General features: G+C 37.3%; 1 protein-coding gene across 1 annotated transcript in view; it reads right to left on the bottom strand.

The window, feature by feature from the left end:
* Window positions 1-20,030, bottom strand: part of NME7 (NME/NM23 family member 7) — a gene marked incomplete at both ends in the record, with an annotated part of 241,950 nt that overhangs the window by 34,856 nt on the left and 187,064 nt on the right. The window lies entirely within an intron of this gene.

Raw genomic sequence — 20,030 nt, 5'->3', positions numbered from 1 at the left:
GTTCTCCTGGGAAGTCACTTCTCTGAAGTTTCCAAGCTTCCAGTTTTAGTAAAATGATGTTTGATATCTTAGAGTAATACATTTTTACCAGTCATAGAAAAAAATATAAAATATATTTCTGTACATAACTAAGGAAAGAAAAAAACACCTGCAATCTTGATAATTATAATAATAACCAATTATCTGATCACAAAGAATATAAAGACAGTATGCATATTAGAAAAACCCAGCATTCCTGGTTAGGAGACTAAATGTTCTATACACCGAGCTATGCAATCTCAGGCAAGCCACTTCCTTCTTTAGGCCACACTCTCCTCACTGGTGGAAAACAAGGGGGTTAGATTGGAATCTGAGTTCCTCAAAACCTAGAATCATGAAATGTTAGTACACAAAAGGGGTTTAGAGTGGGACTCTCAATCTTTGTCACCTCACGGCACACAGAGAAAATGCTAATTCTTGTGTGACATACTGAAGCCACAGAAGGAAGCAGTTCAGGATTGAAGGAACTGCTCGTAGGCCTCCGAGGATCAATTTCTCAGCTCACTTGTGGAGAAGTCTGAGCTTAGAGAACCACCAGTTCAGCCTCATCAGTTTCCATGTGGAGAAACTAAAGTGACTTTACAACAACCTGTAAGTTAAAGTATATGGTATCGATGTATATTATCAGTTGTTACACTCATATATTATTTAATAATTTTTCCCCAACTTGTCCCCCCTTCAGTTCATTTTCTACACAGCAACCAGGGAGCTCTCTTAAAAAATACAGACCTGATCACGTCAGTCCCCACTTTCCCTCTCATTGTTCTTAGGATAAAGACCCATGTTCTTTATCATAATAAAATAGCCCACTAGGCCCTGCATGTCCCAACCTCTATTTCTCCAGGGTCATCTCACACTATTCCCACTGCACTTTACATCCCTTTTTTCCTTTCCTAAAACGGCCCAAGCACTTTCCTGCATCAGAGCTTTAGACTCTGGGGTCCCTTTTACTTTCTTCCCTAGCTGACACTTAACTCATTTTGATAGATCTCAGTTCAAGTGTTATTTCCTCAAGAAAACCTTCTCTAATCTCCCTCTACATCAGGTTCCCCTACTACATCTCATCCTTTCTTTTACTACACAGCACTGATGACATTTTGAACTCGCTCATTTCTTTTTGTTATTTTTGATTAATGTCTGCTTTCCTCATTAGACTCTAAGCTCTGAAAAGAGCCAGCATCTCTTTTGCTTTTACTGTCTCCTCAGTGCCTACTGCAGTGGCACAGGCCATTTATGAATAATTGTTACCAAGATCTGACACTCTCACTGGAGAAGGCTGGAAAATTTTCCATGATGCCAGGACAAATGATTTAAGAGTATGTTTCAATTAAATATTTGTTTAATGAATAAATTTATGGTTTTGTTTGGGCTATATGTAGGAGTCTTCCTGGCAACTCTAATCTTTGAACTGACATAGTTCTGTACATCAAATTTCTTATGATGTGAAATATGGATATGGTGATGCTTTATTCTAATTAATGAACAGTATGGTCATTCACTTAAAAGCTTTCAGTGCAAATATTCTTAATTTTTGGATCGTGGAATACTTAAAAGCTTTGGACACTTTTTTCAAGAAAATGGATACATTCACAACATTTTGCGAACAATCTCAGGCAGTTAGTCCATGGACTAACCCTATGAATAAATTTCAAGTGCCTAAATATGGCATAAAATGACTTTTTCTTGATCCTTTTGACTTGATCCTTTGATACCTTTCCAAGTTCGCCTGCCATTCTCTAATATTATTTTGAACTCTAATATATCACAGTCCGTGTGGTTTCCCAGAATATATACCATTTCCCTTCCTGGAATTCCATTCTCACTTTTTCTTTTTAACATATCCTCCAATACTTGGAACGAAGCTTGTATCTTCCAGGACCCTCACCTGACTGCCATGCTGGGAAATGGGTACCTCTTTACCATGACACCTGGTAGAGATCAGCCTCCTAGCATTTACTTCCTAATGTCAAAATTATAGTCTTTCCTGCAGAATTAAATTCTTTGAGTGTAGGGACCACGTCTTAACCCCCCCAACTCCCCACACCCCAGCGTTTGGAACAGTGAATGACACAAACAGGTCTTCAATAAATGTATGTTAATCTGAACTGCTGAGGAACAATAGTAGAAGAGCTAAGAGAACCCATAGATAATATCTCTCAATTGAGAGGACAAACTGTAATACTAATAAATAAATTGAACATCTACAATGTATAATCATCAACAAAGGCTATTAACACAAAAGACGCATAACAAAGTTATTTTACTGTTAAAAAAATATCTAGTCTAAGATATCAGTGTCAGTATGGGTGTCAATTACAGAAAATCATCATACAACTAATAGAACAATGGATTCTTTATTAAAATAGTTTGAAGGTAATACTCAGAAAATGTATCATTACGACGCCCTCATGGAAAGGTTCAGTACCATGCTAAGTGCTACTGCTGTACAATGTTTTACAATTCTCATTGCCCCATAAATAGTAAGCTGCAGATTTCAGCTCTCAGATGGTGACTGTACAGTAACAAAAAGTTAATGTATAACAAGCAAAAAGGAGAACTTTGCACAGAAAGTTATGTACACTGATATTCCAAGGAAAGAAATTCGTTTTGCTGTTTTAAACCTGCAGTTGTTATTCATTTACCCAACAGATCTGTAATTCTACAGCTGATACCAAAGGGGACCAGTAGTTATCACTGGAAGGATGACCATTCATGACACAATAGACTATGAGCATAATGCAGAATGTGATTGGGAAGGGTCCAATGAGATGGCCAATTCACACATTTCTGTTTCACTGGCTCTAGAACTCCTCTCTTATGCCAGATTCACAGGCTGTCATAAGTCAGATATTGCAGCACAGGGTTGGGGGGTGGAGGCAAGGGACGGAAGCATTATCAGAAGATTCAGAGAATAACGATCTTTTAACACCCCCTCATCCCTGCTGAGAGGTGATATGCTGATTTCCTCTCTCAGCCTCATTCCAGCCCCCACCCCACTCAAACCGCTGGGAGAATGAGAGATATCACTGATGGAGCAGACTATGTTTTTTGTTTTTGTTTTTTTTTTTTTTTAACATCTTTATTGGAGTATAATTGCTTTACAATGGTGTGTTCGTTTCTGCTTTATAACAAAGTGAATCAGTTATATATATACATATGTTCCCATATCTCTTCCCTCTTGCATCTCCCTCCCTCCCACCCTCCCTATCCCACCCCTCTAGGTGGTCACAAAGCACCGAGCTGATCTCCCTGTGCTATGCGCTGTTTCCCACTAGCTATCTATTTTACGTTTGGTAGTGTATATATGTCCATGCCTCTCTCTCACTTTGTCACAGCTTACCCTTCCCCCTCCCCATATCCTCAAGTCCATTCTCTAGTAGGTCTGTGTCTTTATTCCTGTCTTACCCCTAGGTTCTTCATGACTTTTTTTTTTTCTTTCTTAGATTCCATATATATGTGTTAACACATGGTATTTCTTTTTCTCTTTCTGACTTCACTCTGTATGACAGACTCTAGGTCCATCCACCTCACTACAAATAACTCAATTTTGTTTCTTTTTATGGCTGAGTAATACTCCATGGTATATATGTGCCACATCTTCTTTATCCATTCATCTGTTGATGGACAAAATGGGCAGAGCTAAATAGACACTTCTCCAAAGAAGATATACAGATTGCCAACAAACACATGAAAGAATGCTCAACATCAGACTATGTTTTGTATACAAAATGCCAGGAGCAGTAACAAAGATAGAAAAACACCAAACAAGAGTGGGCTTACAACAAAGATGGGAGCTGTCATTTATGCTGAATTTAAAAACAACAACAACAATAACAAATTGAATTATGTAGGAAGAAAGAACATTTTAAAACCCTTAGAAACAAAAATGGTGTCCAGCACAATTGTGGGTACACAGAGCAAAATGTAAGTGATATGAACTAAAATGTGGTGAAATATGAGAGTATGGTCGAGACAGGGAGAAAAGGGAAGAAGGAAGCAGAGAGAGACAGTATTTGATATTATTGGGAGAAAAGAACACCCAGTGCTGCACATTTGTCTCAAATAATAAATAAATCTGTGGTTTTTCAAAGAATCAGCCATATTTTCTAAGGCAGACTTCCTAGCCTATTCCTACATTATGAGATAGAAATTTGGATGCTGCAACGATTTGGGGGCACCTACATAGGCATTCTGTATAAATTAAGCAAAAACAAATGTGCTTATCAATAATCACATATGAATTCGCCAAGTGTTCTGCCAAAGCCCTGGTGACAATGTAAGCAGCCTGCTGGTTGTGCGTTTTTTGAGGAAAAAGTAATTTTAATTTTTCATCTAAAACTGAGGGGGGACAAGTTCATGAATAAAAATATAAGTTAATGAAGATAAAACATAAGTAAATATCCAATTATCCTAATTATTGATGGAGGCCAAATATTCTTCCCCCCAAGCTTGATTTTCTGCTCTCACCCATCATTCCATCGCGAACTCCATAGAAGTAATACTCATTACATTTAAGATTGTAATATAAAGGTGGTGAAGTTAGAAAGTGTAAATTCTGGACCCAGACTGCCTGGATTCAATCTCAATTCTGCTATGTTCTAGCTGCATGACTTTGGGAAAGTTGCTTAACCCTTCTGTGCTTCAGTTACTCATCTGCAAATGAGGTAGTAACATTTACGTCACTGAGAGATACATAAGTTAATGCATGTAACACACTTAGAACAATGCTTGGCACACAGTAAGTACCCCCTGAAGCTAGTTAATATTGACACCATATAAATACATAAAAATACAAAATTAATAAGCAAATGACACCAAGGAGTTAATACAAATAAATTTCATAACATAGGTTATCTTTTAAAATTAGCCTCAAACATGATTGTACTGAGTTCTTAACTCATTATGACATAAAGATTTGTCCAATATAAGATTTTTTTAAAAAGTAACTATAGTAGTTTGGATTTCATCTATACATGCAGCAAGAAAAGAATGTGCGACTTTGCTGTGAACAAGATACTTTCACGATGTTGTCTTTACCTTTGTGGGTAAAGGAATGTTCAGGTTAAAGGAGAACAGGAAATAGCTACCACTGTCATTCTTTCACAGAAAGTTACAGAATTATCACAAGAAATTGCTTACACAACATTAGTATTTATGTGATAGTGGAGGTATTTGACCTTTGAAGATTAAATTCCTTTCAGGTTTCTTCAGAAGCTTTCTATAATCTTTAGAATCTCAATACATTTGTTCTTGAAAACATTAGGAGGAATATTTTCCTTCTGTTAGATTATTCCTCTGTTTTCTCTCTTGTTAAAACAGAAATGTCCATAACTGTCTAATGGGCAAAGAACAGTAGTGGGTTTAGCAACTTTTCCTCTGACACCAAAGTGGGAGTAGTAGTAATATTTTATGAATGAAAAAGAGGATGAATTTGATTAGGTCAACAATGTTTTAGGCTCCTTTCTAGGCCCTCTCTAAGGACCTTCAATTAGTCACCTGAGAGTTACTTATTAACTCAGATCATGCTTAGTCACTGGCTAAAAAATGAAGGAGCATGCAGACCAAAGACAAGAGTTCAGGGTCAAACTGCAGAGAGCAAAGGACAACGAGTGGATGGTTATAGCTTCCTCCTCATTCTTTCAGAGTCAGGGAAATGAGGCGACCAGGCAGCCTTTGGAGGTACTAATGTGAATGCAATATCAGGTGTGCTAGTGAAGACACAAATACCTCCAGTTAAAAAGGGCACTTTGTTTCCCTTACTTGAGATCAGGGTCAGAGCCATGAAACCCTTATGAGCGCTGAGCTTGGTACTTTATTCTTTTACAGGATGCCTGTACACAAAGCAGACACCATGCCAATGCTATTCTGGAAGTTCTTTTGACTCTAGGATTACTGGAAATAAGAGTAGCAGTGAGCATATTTATTAGTTTTAAATAATATTTAATTCAGAGAGGTTACTATTTTAGCTACACATTTCTATCACTAGAGGATTATACTTGATGATAATGTAACCTTATCAAATCTAGATTATATAATTCTGGGATGAGTCAGTCTTTTTTTTTTTTTTTTTTTTTTTTTTGTTTTTTTTTTTTTTTTTTTTTTTTTGTTTTTTTTTTTGTGGTACGCGGGCCTCTCACTGTTGTGGCCTCTCCCATTGCGGAGCACAGGCTCCGGACGCGCAGGCTCAGCAGCCATGTCTCACGGGCCCAGCCGCTCCGTGGCATGTGGGATCTTCCCGGACCGGGGCACGAACCCATGTCCCCTGCATTGGCAGGCGGACTCTCAACCACTGCGCCACCAGGGAAGCCCGAGTCAGTCTTTTAACTTCTAGTTTGTGACTTATTTGGGTCCCTTCATAATTCTTAATCACATTCATTTGATCACAAAATATTTATTTTAAGCCCACAACAAGTATATTTGTGCTCTATAAGAAGATGGCTAAAAATAACAAATTTAAGAGCAAAAGAGCAAACATTCCACTTGGATATTTATTACCAAAAAAGTTAAATGTCACATGGTGAACAGGTTGCACTTAATAGACAAATGGTTGCTGGTCTCTCTCTGGATTTCAAGTGCCCTTGCTAACCTCTTCATTTCTCCATTCTGGTAAATGACCAAGAACTGACCATACTCATTCAAATTCATATGTCAACATAACTGAAGATCATCACGGTGAAGGGCTATAAACTAGAGACAAGCACCACTCAGCGGGAATGGAAGGACATTTTAATTTTTTAAAATTTTTATTGGAGTATAGCTGATTAACAATGTTGTGCTTTTAACAGAGTCGGCAAAGGGAAGTTTTGCTTGTCTAGATAAAGTGTGTATTCTCACTCCATCGCTATTGGCTTATCTAGCTTTGGCCTCTCAAACCTCAGCTAAAAAAGGAATCATCCATGAGTTTCATTTTACTGCCAGGTGGTAGACGACAGAGTTTATACAATGAGACAAGGGGTTGGAAAACAAAAAAACAAGAGGACCAAGTTTAGCTGCTATGGCACTGAGGCTAGCTAGCACCTGGGTACTGACCTTTGGATTGCTTGCAAAGGAATACAATCTGATACTCAGTCATAAAGAGCTACACTAAAAATGAAAGGCTTCTTTTATTTATACTTAAAAACATATTATTTGAAACCAGATCTGTATGTGCTTTGTATTTGGTAAAAACAGAATTAAGTGGTTTCTGACAGTGAAATTATACCTAGAGGTTTAGCTTTTTTTTTTTTCCGACCACGCCGCCACACGGTTTGCAGGATCTTAGTTCCCAGATCAGGGATTGAACCGGGCTCTGACAGTGAAAGGGCTGAGTCCTAACCACTGGACTGCCAAGGAATTCCCCCTTATAGTTTTAATTTAACTGGGATATTGTTTGTGAAAGAGTCTAACACTTAATGGGCACAACATAACAAAACTTATAGTCTTTCTGTTGACTCTGATATATTTATTTTCCAACAGCCAAATGTAATGGTAAAGATTATGATAATAATGATAAATATAATATTAACTAATAATATTTATTGAATACTTCCTATTCTTATTGATTTATATATATCAACTAATTTATTTCTTGTAGCTACCCTTGGAGATAAGTATTACTATGTTCATCTTAAAGGTGAGGGAATTGAGCCACAAGATTTTAAGCAACTTCCTTAAACAGCTAGTAAGTGGCAGAGCTGAATTTAAACCCAGGTAGTCTGGTGCCAGATGTACTCACTGTACTGAGAACACTTAGCATGGTACATGGCAGAAAGAGAATGCTTAATATTATTACCATTACTTTCAACATTACTAGATTTAAGAAAAATGCATTGAGTGCCTAAGCACTGGGAAAGTAAGCAATGACAAAAGAAATGCAAGGTCACCGTTCTCATTAAGTATAGCATTTAGTGGAGGAGATAGATATTATTCAAAGAATTGTACTCTGTAAAGCAGAAATGATTACTTGAAGTAGAAGGATATTTCTAAATATTTTAGACCACTAACTGACAAGGGATTAACTTCCAAATTACACAAAAAGCTCATACAGATCAATATCAAAAAAACCCCCCAAACAACCCAATCAAAAACTGGGCAGAAGATCTAAACAGACATTTCTCCAAAAAGACACACACAGATAGCCAACAGGCACATGAAAAAACGCTCAACATCGCTAATTATGAAAGAAATGCAAAGCAAAACTAGAGTAAGGTATCACCTCACTCCAGTCAGAATGGCCATCATGAAAAAGTCTACAAATAATAAATGCTGAAGAGGGTGTAGGGAAAAAGGAACCCTCTTACATTACTGGTGGGAATGTAAATTGGTGCAGCCACTATGGAGAACAGTACGGAGGTTCCTTAAAAAACTAAAAATAGAGCTACCATAGACCTGCAATCCCACTCCTGGGCATATATCTGGAGAAAACTCTAATTTGAAAAGATACACGCATCTCAGTGTTCACTGCAGCACTATTTACAATAGCCAAGACATGGAAGCAACCTAAATGTCCATCAACAGATGAATAAAGAAGATGCAGTATAGACACACAATGTAATATTACTCAGCCATAAAAAAGAATGAAATAATGCCATTTGCAGCAACATGGATGGACCCAGAGATTATCATATTAAGTGAAGTCAGTCAGAGAAAGACAAATATCATATGATATCACTTATACGTGGAATCTAAAAAAAAATTATTTACAAAACAGATAGAGATGCACAGACATAGAAAACAAACTTACAGTTACCAAAGGGGAAAGAGTAGGGGAGGGACAAATAGGAATTTGGGATTAACATATACACACTACTATATACAAAATAAACAACAAGGACTTACTGTATAGCACAGGGAACTATACTCAATATTTTATAATAACTTATAAGGAAAAAGAATCTGAAAAAGAACATATATATGTATATGCGTGTGTGTGTGTATATATATATATATATAACTGAATCACTGTACTGTACACCTGAAACTAACACAACATTGTAAATCAACTATACTTCAATTTAAAAAAAAGTAATAAATAAATAAATATTTTAGACTGCTATACTGGATGATTAAAGCATATACTTCTATTACTCCTATTATCTATTCACTTAAACTCTGCTGCCTGGTTAAAGTTTTGGAAACTCCACATTGTCAGGTCATTGCCCTATTCAGAAACCTTTGATCGCTTCCAGCTTTGTAGAGCCTAAGTAGCCACTGTGTGTCATACATGCCAACAAACTCCCATCCTCCATTTATGGCAGATGTTAATATTCCATGATGGCATATCTTTTTCTCTTTAGTTGTGGTCTTGCAATCTTATAATAAATCAAGGGTTGGCACTTGAATTGAAACCTTTTTGCCATTGCTGACCCAGTTTGCTGGACAGAGTATTGGTTCTGGACTCAGGCAAACAGGTTTAAATTTCAGCTCTCGGCCACCTATTTGTGGTGTGATGCTGGGCCAAGTCATTTCACCTATGGCAGCATCACTCTCCTTACATGTAAAGAGGGAATAATAAAAACTACCCAATAAGGTTTTTAGGTAATGCAGTTAAGCCATTTAGCATAGTGCCTGGTATATATCACTCAGTAAACTGCAGTTACTATTTTTATCACCATAATCCTAATGTTCATTATTGCCATCACAAAAAAAAGCCTTCAGAAACCTCCATAATCTAGCTCTAATTTACATTTCCAAATTTATCTCCCATAACCTACTAAAGGAACGCTCCACTTTAACTAGATTTGGGTAACTCATTGTTCTCCCAAAACTAGCCTGCCGTTCCATCTTCCTCTCTGCATATCAAAATCTGCCTTATTCTTCAAGACCCTTCTCAAGTGCAATTTCATTAATGAAATTCCCCTGATCCCTTCAGCCACAGTCACACTGCTCTCCATTATACTCTCACCATACTTACTGTCTGTTCCTGACATTTCATCATACCCTCACTGCCTGACCACATTCTCTTATGCTGATGTTTAATTTTATATTACAATTTAACTGTATATGTGTATTTATCTTGTTTTCCTAGCTAAATTTTCAATTCCTTGGAAGGCAGCTATGCTAACCACTATATCACCAACGCTTCAACTCCTTAAAAGGCTGGGACTATATAATACTTGTGTCCTCAAAATAATACCTAATCAAATGATCGCACATTATCATCAGTGAATGAATGAAATAAAATGTACGCACATGTGTTTCAGTTAACTTAAAAATGAGTCATGCATTAAGAAGAGAAAATTATTTTTTAATTCTTCATATGATGTTGAAGGACTCAATGTTATAAGAAAAATCTCTGGCTTTCTACTTTGAATTAGATTATTCTTCCTTTGCTAGTCACACTTAAAGTTTTTTTTTTTACATTCACACCTATATCATAATATTTGAGCCTACATAGTATAAGTGTTAGAAGAAGACTCCACCTCTCCAAACAAATTAGAAAGGCTTTTTGTTTTTATATGTGTTTTTACAATTTGTGCAGTTTTCTTTAACATGCATAAAATCATCACTCAGTACTAAAGAAATCTCAAATAATTTATATTCCTCTTTGACCTCAGAAACATGATACATGTTTTTCATATCGGGTTTGAGTAAAACTAGGAATCCAAAGGCTCCATAATCACATGTAACTTAGCCCAGTGGCTCCTGTCACCACTCTGCAGGTGCTATGGGGTGGGGCCAGGATGACATTTCATTGCTGTCTAGCAAAATGGGAGAAATCAGGGCACTAAAGCAGTGATGAACCAAGGGCTGGCAGGAGTAGTCCACTCTGAGGGGACAGTATTTTCTTACTGACATTGGAACTGCCTGTACAGGGTAAATAAAAAGCAGACAAACTTTTAGTGGATTCGACTACTGTTTTAAAAGTATCTACAGAAAATGCAACCACATTTTGTCTGTACCTGTAGCAGACTGCTTCTACTATCGTGCCCTTCGTGTGTCATAGCAATAAAGTGAGCTTTGAGTAAAGCTAAATTTATCCAGTTGAAGAGACAGGCCATTATTGTGCAATTAAGTGATGTTGGCAATTAAATGTCCTTTCAAAACAAAATGATGGTGATGATGGGAAACAATTTTTTTTTTTGGTCACGCCACACAGCTTATGGGATCTTAATTCCCTGGCCAGGGATGGAACCTGTGCCCCCTGCAATGGAAGTGTGGAGTCCCAACCACTGGACCACCAGGGAATTCCCAGAAACAATTTTTTTAAATATCCTCATTTGGTCAATTTTTTAAAGTTGATTGTTATGCCTATCCCCAATGTGGGCTTTGTTACTGTTGCTCATTGCTTGGTTTATTTTTGGAAATGTCCCTAGTCTTTGAAATTCCATGCCTGAGAACAATTAACCAAGACAACAACTTGACCTTACAGAGTATGCGTGTGCAGTCACTTTTGGCCTAAGGCAATGGTTCTCAAAGTGTGGAGCTCTGGACCGATTGCATCAGTGTTAACTGGAAACTCTTTAGAAATGCAATTTAGATCTACTGAATCAGAAACTTTGGAGTGGAGACCAGCAATCTGTGTGTTTAAAAAGCCCTCTAGTGGATTCTGCTGCTGCTAAAGTTTGAGAACCACTCAACTTTCCAACTAGGTAGGGAAGATGAAAAGGTGCTTAGACAAAATGCCTGGAGATTTTTAAATGCTCCTGTAATGTCCAGTGATTCTTCATCTAATTTATTTTGTATGGATTTGCCATAGTTATTAATTAATCAATATTTCCAAAGGAATTAATCTAGATTTATTTCCTAGAGTCTACAGTGAATGACTTCATAAGTGCCTATTTAAAGTGGGAAAAATAATGCTAAATATAGACCTTAAGTGATTAGGCTAATTACTCTTCAGAATGAGAAGTCAGTCAATCTAAAGAAAGTTGGAGCTGAGGCTGTATTTGAGAAACTGAAAGACCTGTGGACCTGTGAACTCCCTTTGTGCAATGTCATTTCAGTCATTATAATGACTGCATGGTTATTATAGTATTAATGTCTATAGAAATTTCTATGAAGTAAACAGGTATTACGACTGTTTAGGATAAATTATTCCAGCACTTTATTAATAGAGATCTGCTGTCTTGAATAAAAAATTAAACTCCTACCTAAGCTAAATGAGGGAAATATTGGAGATCCATTTATTACTGAGATAGTGTGAGGACTGTCTGGGGTGAAAGTAACTGAAGTAATCTAGCAAGGAACATGAGCTCCACGTAGGATACAGGAGGGAACGTGAAATTGTGCCTTACAGATTCTTTTATCCGAGAAAATAACCAATTCTGATGAAATACTAACTGGACTGTAAAGAATTATAATTTGATAGCCTAATGCTTCTTATATTTTCAGGATGTTTTTAAAGTTAATGTAGAGACTTTGAAATATTATGTTTGAGAAGGAAGAAAATTCTATGCAAACCATCAGCTTTCCACATGCACATGTATCAGGTTTGACCTGCATACACAGTCAGCAATAAAAGATGCTGGCAGCAGTAGACTTTTCTGACAACTGGTAAGTGGAGGGAATAGTGGGATGTGGCCCTTGAAAGTAGGGCTCACCCTCACCAGGCTGTGACTTTTTAGCCATATGAAGACAGAAAGGGGGATGAAGGTGCACTGACCCCATTCATGATACCTTCTCCCAGTTCCCCCCTGCACTGACTCAACAGACATTGACTAAAAGCCTGCAGTATGGAAGGCAGGTACTAGAGAGACAAAAATCTATGAGAGGTCTAGGCCCTCAAGGCACTTACACAACCAGCAGTGTGCAAAGACATGACTTAGTTCCTGGCACAACTGTGAACCACATGCCCAAGCTAATTTGTGAGTGCAGATGTGAAGGATCTGAGAACTGTTTTCAGGTGTGAGAGACCCAGGGCCTCTGTCCTTGTTAGCCTTAGCATGAATCAACGTTCACATGTACACACACATGTACCCCAGGACTCTAGTTACTCCTGGAGGGGCATTTTGGCAGCCTCAACATTGAGCCTTTCCCCAAGAAACCCAGGTCCTCAACCAAGTCATGGCTGCCTTCTTCCCGAGAAGCCAAAGATGTCCCCAATCAGAGACTGGGACTCCCTTGGGAGTGTAATAACCCTTGGCTGCAGCTGAATCCATTGACAGAGGCTACAGATCCCCTCAAATTTCAGAGGTTGTTCCTATTTCCAATTCTCACTGAATCTTCCAAGCAAAATAATCCCTTTGCTGGCTTGCCCACAGGGTCTAGGTTTCCCTCAAAAGCAGAATCATGACCAACTTTTTCCAAAAAGTCTGAAAGGCCGTGGTTTCCAAATGCTAGTTTAATTGTTAGCTATATCAAAATCACCTGCAACATTAAAAACTACAGATACAGGAAGCTCATCCAAGACCTACTTAACCCAAAACTTTCTATGATGGAGCTCCAGGCTCATGTAGTTTTAAAAATTCCACAGGTGATACTGATGCATGCCATCAGCTGGGAACCACTGCACTAGGGCAGTGGTTCTCAAACATTAGGGGCATCAGAATCAAAATACAGATTCCTGGGCTCGACCCCCAGAATTTCTGAGTCCGTAGCTCTATGGTGGGGCCAGAGAATTTCATTCCCACCAAGTTCTCAGGTGATGCAGATGTACTGATCAGGGGAGGAGCTTGAGAACGGCCCGAACTAGGGAAGGGCAGGGGCCAACTCTACCAGAAAGCCGGTCCCTGGCTAAATACCGCTGTTACCCTGTTGACCTCCTATGGCAGATACTGCTCGTCACCTCCCCAGTGCTCGTTCTCCCTTTCTGCATTCTAGTAGAAACTTGGTTTCGCTGGAGGTACTAATGATTCTCAACTAACAGAACTCCACTTACCAGCTTCCCTTGAAAAAGGGGGTGCTTGTAGAACTAAATTCCAGCCAATAAATCATAAGCAGAAGTTGTTGGCTGGGGCTTCTGGAAAAGCTTTTTAAAGTGGGTGGGGAGGAGGGTGCTGGCTGAGCTGGCACTTTCCACCTTTTGCCCCCTGCTCTTCCCCTTTTTCAAGCCTGGAACACAGAAGTGAGAACTGTAGTTCTCACAACCATCCTGGGATATATTATACAAAGAATCTGGGAAGTTCCCCCACTATTTAATACATTAATATTTCTGCAGCAGTGTGAACAGTCACATTAAATGGGTTATATAAAAATTATATATGTGGGTTCTGCATTCATGGGCACAAAGGGTGGATTATACTATGCCATTTTGCATAAGGGACTTGAGCATCCACAGATTTTGGTATCCTGGAAACAATCCCCTGTGGATACCGAGGGAGGATCAGGTTAGGCTTTGCCCTCAAACGTATGAAAAAACTTTGGTTTCCAGAAATTTTAGCATCACAAGGATGGCAGTCTCTGTACCACCATCTTCACTTGGAGATAGGAGTTAATCTAGTCTCCTTCTCCTTGGATGTGTTAATCCTTCACATCCAGTCAGTCTCTGGGGCTGTCACGTCTATCCCCCTAAAAGTCTTTTGACACTTCCTGCTTGTGGCTATCCATACTGTCATAGCCGTTCAGACTACCAGAATCTTTCCCTGAATTATCTTAATAGCCTTCTCCCCGGTCTGTCCCCCTCCCAACCCTGCTTTGATTTGCTCTCCACACTGCAGCCAGAGTGACGCCTATAACATAGGGATGATTGCACTAATCCCCTGTGTAAAACATTTCTATTGCCCTCTGGATAAAGTTCAGACGTCTTAATATGACTTTACAAGGCCCTTGCTGGTTTTTCAACCCTTATCTCTTGTCATTTTCCATGTCAAGGTCAAACAAAGCCCCTGCCTTACTAAACTATTTTTAGATCTCTAAGAGGAAGCTATTTGCTCTTGTCCTTGTACAAGCTGTTCCCTCTTGGACAATGTACTAGTAAAAATCATAACTCTTCGTTCAACACAGAAACTAAAACTAAAGATAAATTATGAGTATTGGTGTTCAGAGGCCTACACCAACCACAGCCAAGAAATCCAGGCCTGTCCAATCATCTTATAAACTATACACCTATGTTTATTTCTGGTAAATGCTTGATTCTTTTTTTTCTAGAGTGTACCAGAACAAGAATCAATGCGGAAATAATTACATATCCAAATTCAGACTTGTTTTGATTGACTAGTCATACATACAATTAAATATTTTATATATTTCTTAAATTTTTATTTTACAACCACAGAAGTGATATAACCAAGTTATAGAACATTTGGAAAAGAAAAACAGAGGAAAGACCCATATTTTCATCATTCTAGAAAACAATTATTATGATTATTATCCCCTAGAAGGTGAGCTCCGTAAAGGCAAGAGCTACGCATACCCTGTTTATTGCTATGTCCCCAGTGGTGTTTTTAGTTTTAAAAAAATGTAAATATCTGGATGAATGACTGATGAATCTGGATGAATGACCAATGCATCATTTTGGTGTACAGAATTCAAAATCCAAACATACTTGAATTTTCTACCATATATCTATTAGGCAACTTTGAGAATTTCAATTACAGTACATGTAAAGTGTTGAAGATAATTAGAGAAAGACAGTCCTGGGAACAGACTACAGAAGTGAAATGAAAGGCAGAGGAATATATATATTTTTTCAATAAAGCTTTGGGAGAGATAAAGAAAGCAAGGAGAAAGTAAAACTGCCCCTCAGAAGTATCATCAGTGACATGGGTGAGAGGAGGACTAATGCTGAAGGGGATAGAGGGGAGGAAGACACAATGCGGAGTCACAACATCAAAAAGGCATCACGCATTTTCATGGACAACGGAAAGCCAACAAATGACTTTACATAAAGAATATATGCCATACAATAAAATAAATATGTCAGTATCTTGTTAGAACTGTAGGTGCAAGCCATCTAGAAAAGTTTCTGATGAGCAAAGGAATGAATGAATCAATTAAATTAGAATCTCTACTTATTATCTTCAAAGGTGTCAGGGTCACGAAAGTCAAGGAAAATCTGAGGAACTGCTCTAGATTGTAAGAAAGTAAGGGGAAAACTAAATGCAATGCATGATTCTGACCTGAACCCTTTTGCTATTAAAGATCCATTGGTTATTGACTGGCAAAACTTGAATGGAGTTTGAAGATTCAATAGTGGTAATGTATCAACATTCATTTCCTAATTTAGATGCTTGTGATGTGGTTATGTAGGAAAATGTCCCTTTATGTTAAAAATACACACTAAAGTACTCAGAAAAATGGGACATTATGTTGGCAACTTAATCCCAGACATTTATTTTTTTAAAGTTTTGTATACTAAGCTTGAAATTACTTTTTTAAAAAAAATTAGGATCTTTAAAGGTGGGTCTGGACATCAGTATTTTAAAAACTGTTCAGGTGATTCTAACATGCAACCAAGGCTAGAAACCACTGCTACAGAGTCTTCATTATCAACCTTAAAGAAAAAAGTTTACATACTTTTGTACTGAGTACATGAACTACAATTTATTTAACCAAACTCTTCTGTCTTTTCCTTCAAAAATGACTTATTAAAGAGTTTTTATAGGCCAGGCAAGACAGAATCTTTTCCCTATGAGCACTAAGTCTCATGGAGAAATATCTACAAGCAAACAAAATGTGCTGTAATAATAATAATAATATAACTGTTATCACTTGTTCAGCAATTACTGTGTGCTAGACACTATGCCATCTGAAAGGTCAGGCACCGCTATCATCTTCCCTTTACAGAATGAGGAAACCTAGGCACAATGAAATAAGTAACTCACCCTGGAGTACAGATCTATGTTGACTCTTGACTACACTACTGTATTAGAGGAAAGCAAAGTGCTATGAAAACACAGAGATGAACCTCCGATGCAGACTATGGGTGTCACGGAAGCCTAATCAGAGGAAACAACATCAGATATATCTTTAGACGTGCACCCTATTTCCAATTTTAATTACCACAAATATTTCTTAACTAAACATCTGTGCAGAAAACTTTCCACTTAGTAGTCCTGCTGCTATTCCTACTCCTTTGGTGAGATTCTAAGAATTCTGGGACAACGTGTATGGAAAAACCCCATGGCTTTCAATATCTGCTGCCACATAGTTGTCACCAGCAATATGAGGGTATCTATTTTACTGTAACCTTACCAGAAGTGGGCACTGATACTTTAAAAATTCTTTTCCATTAGTGGAAAACCAATATCTCTTTATTACAGGTTAAGCTAAATATTTTTTCCATTGATGCTTTCTCTAAAGCACAAATTTAAGATCTTCATAATTACTACCAATAGAGTCTCAGTGCATGTTACCAGCAAAATAACATCTTAGAATGTCTCATACTATACAGATGCTGTCATTTTTCCCTATAACCACAAAAGTGGCTGTGTCACAACAGCAGCATGTAATGAAATCAGATTTCAATATTCATGCTAAGATCCTTGACCTCTAAAACTCTGTGAGCTCACTGAGGACAGAGGAAATATCTTGGTTTTGAAATCCTATCACAATGTTAGCAAGTAAAACACATTCTATAACTGTTTGCTGTAAGAGTAAGTAAATAAAATCATGGATGGTGACAAAATATAAATGGAAACCATACTTTCTGAGCTCTACACATATGACACAAAAAACCCAGGTCAGTAAACATCACATGAGAAAAAGGAAAAGTAGGCTGCTCCCTTTTTTCCCCTTCTTGCCATATAATTAGGGAACCCATGACACCAGTGTGCTGATGACAGTTCTTGTTTATACCTTTTGTCCTAACATCCTGGCTGATTAATTCTAGATTGGGCAATACATTTCATGGTCACTCTACATCTAAAGGATGCTCCTTTAATGAATAGTAGATCTAAGTACAAAGTGCTTCCCTGATCAGAGAGCTTGTCTTTGAGTCATTTTAAATTTCACTTTAAAAACCTATGAGCAGATAACTCTTTGGGCCTCATAGTGTTTTGTTTTGTTTTGATAAAATTTTACAATTTAAAGTTAAGTGATAATCTGCAAATAGTTAATCCCTAACAGAACATCTCTTGATGGTATCAGCACTCTTAATTCCATTTTATTGATAAGAGAAGGGAGGCATGGAAAGTGACTTATTTCAGGGCACATCAAGTATGAATCATCAGCAAGGTGAAAGGAGGCTGTTGGAGCTCCAACTTCCATTTTTTGATTAATTCTCTGAACCACACAGGCATTAATTTGCAATTAAATCTCCTGTGCAGTTTGGTTAGAAAGATTTTAATCATTTAGTTAATGGCTCTGTAAACTGCAGGCAGTAATAATCTATTTTAAATTGTATGAGCAAAATCATAGGCATACCTTCAGTAACATTTTTTAATGGGCATAAAATTCACGGTTAATAATTTTCAATTTCACTGAACAACAACAGTCTGAATTCAAGCCTCACCTATAGGTCCTAAGTTATCAGAAGGTAAAGGGAATATTTATAAAATAGGTTAAAGTATAAAGTAAATATTTAATCCTTTGTGTAATAAAAATAAAATTTGTTACATTTTTATGTTTCAGAAGTATGCATGTCTACATTTCATACTACGGCGCAGTTTGGATAAGATTTTAGCAGATTAACATCTTGGATTATAACAGAAAATCTTAATGGAGCTAGCAAAGTCACTCTTTATAGCAACTAAAACAAAACTCATAGAAATAAATTTAATAGGCTATATGTCTAAGACCCATATAAAAAAAGAGGCATAAAAGAAGAGGCATACCATATATGCAGTTGGAGAACTATTATTATAGTTATGTCACACCCACATTAATTTATAAACATACTATAATGTCAGTCAAGGTTCCACTGGCATCTTGTGGGTATGGGTTAAAGCAGGGGTCCCCAATCCCTGGCCCACGGACCGGTACCTGTCCGAGGCCTGTTAGGAACCGGGCCGCACAGCAGGAGGTGAGCGGTGGGCAAGCCTGCAAAGCTTCATTAGCATTACCACCTGAACCATCGCCCCCCATCACTCGCCCTACAGCCTGAACCATCCTCCCCCTCCCCCCACAGTCCATTGGAAAATTGTCTTCCACTAAACCGGGCCCTGGTGCCAAAAAGGTTGGGGACCGCTACATTAAAGAACTTGGTAAACTCATGTAAAGTTCATTTGGAGGAATAAATTTAAGAGAATAACCAAGAAAACTTTTTAAAAGTATAAAATACAATAATAAAAATAGTATTTTGCTGGCACAGATCAATAGAATAAAACTGAAAGTTCGAAACGGGAACAGGTGTATATAAGTTTTCAATAAATGAGAAATAACAATGAAAGAATAAAAGGATTTAATAAGCAATGCTGGGACAGCTGACTAGACCCATACCTCACACCATTCAGCAAATTAATTCCAGGCTAGTTGAATATTTCAGTGCAAGAAAATGAAAATGAAATATTGGGAAAGGCTTTAAAGATACCAAAAAAAAAAAAAGACTGATAGATTTGATATAAAACATATTACTCACTAAAATAAATATGTATTAAGGATATCGATCATTTTTCCGTCATTCATGCTTTAATCACTTAAATTTATCAGTTGTCTTTTAATTTCATTTAGCTCCTCCTGACACAAAACTATAAGAAGTCAAACTATAAGAAGTTAAAAATACCAATCTTTTCTTTAAGGCCTCCTTCCCTTGGCTGTGAAGTGACTTTCATAATCCCAAACCACACCAATTTTTCATTATATCTTCTTATAATTCTTTTCATTGTTTCTTATGTTAATTACACAGACGAGAAATCAAAATATGGCCTCGTCCTCTATTAACTGTTTGATTTGAGGATGTTACGTAACCTCTCTGAGTCTCAATTTCACTTTTCTGATAAAACAGACATGATAATGCCAACCTATTAGAGTTGCTGTGGAGATTTAAAAAATAATTTATATAAAGCATTTATCATATTTATTACAGAACCCGGTATATAAAAAGTCAAAATAGTCTTTGTTTTTCTAAGTTAAAATGGTAGCTATTACTTTTAATGCTATCACATTGCACAATTTCATTGATAAATCCCCATGACTAGAAACCTAAGGTAATGGTGTTTTTACCTGATTTTTAAATAAATTTCACATTATTTAAT

Source organism: Hyperoodon ampullatus, assembly GCF_949752795.1.
Source record: "Hyperoodon ampullatus genome assembly, chromosome: 2".
In the NCBI taxonomy this organism is placed as follows: domain Eukaryota; kingdom Metazoa; phylum Chordata; class Mammalia; order Artiodactyla; family Ziphiidae; genus Hyperoodon; species Hyperoodon ampullatus.
This window is presented reverse-complemented; position numbering and strand designations above follow the sequence as displayed.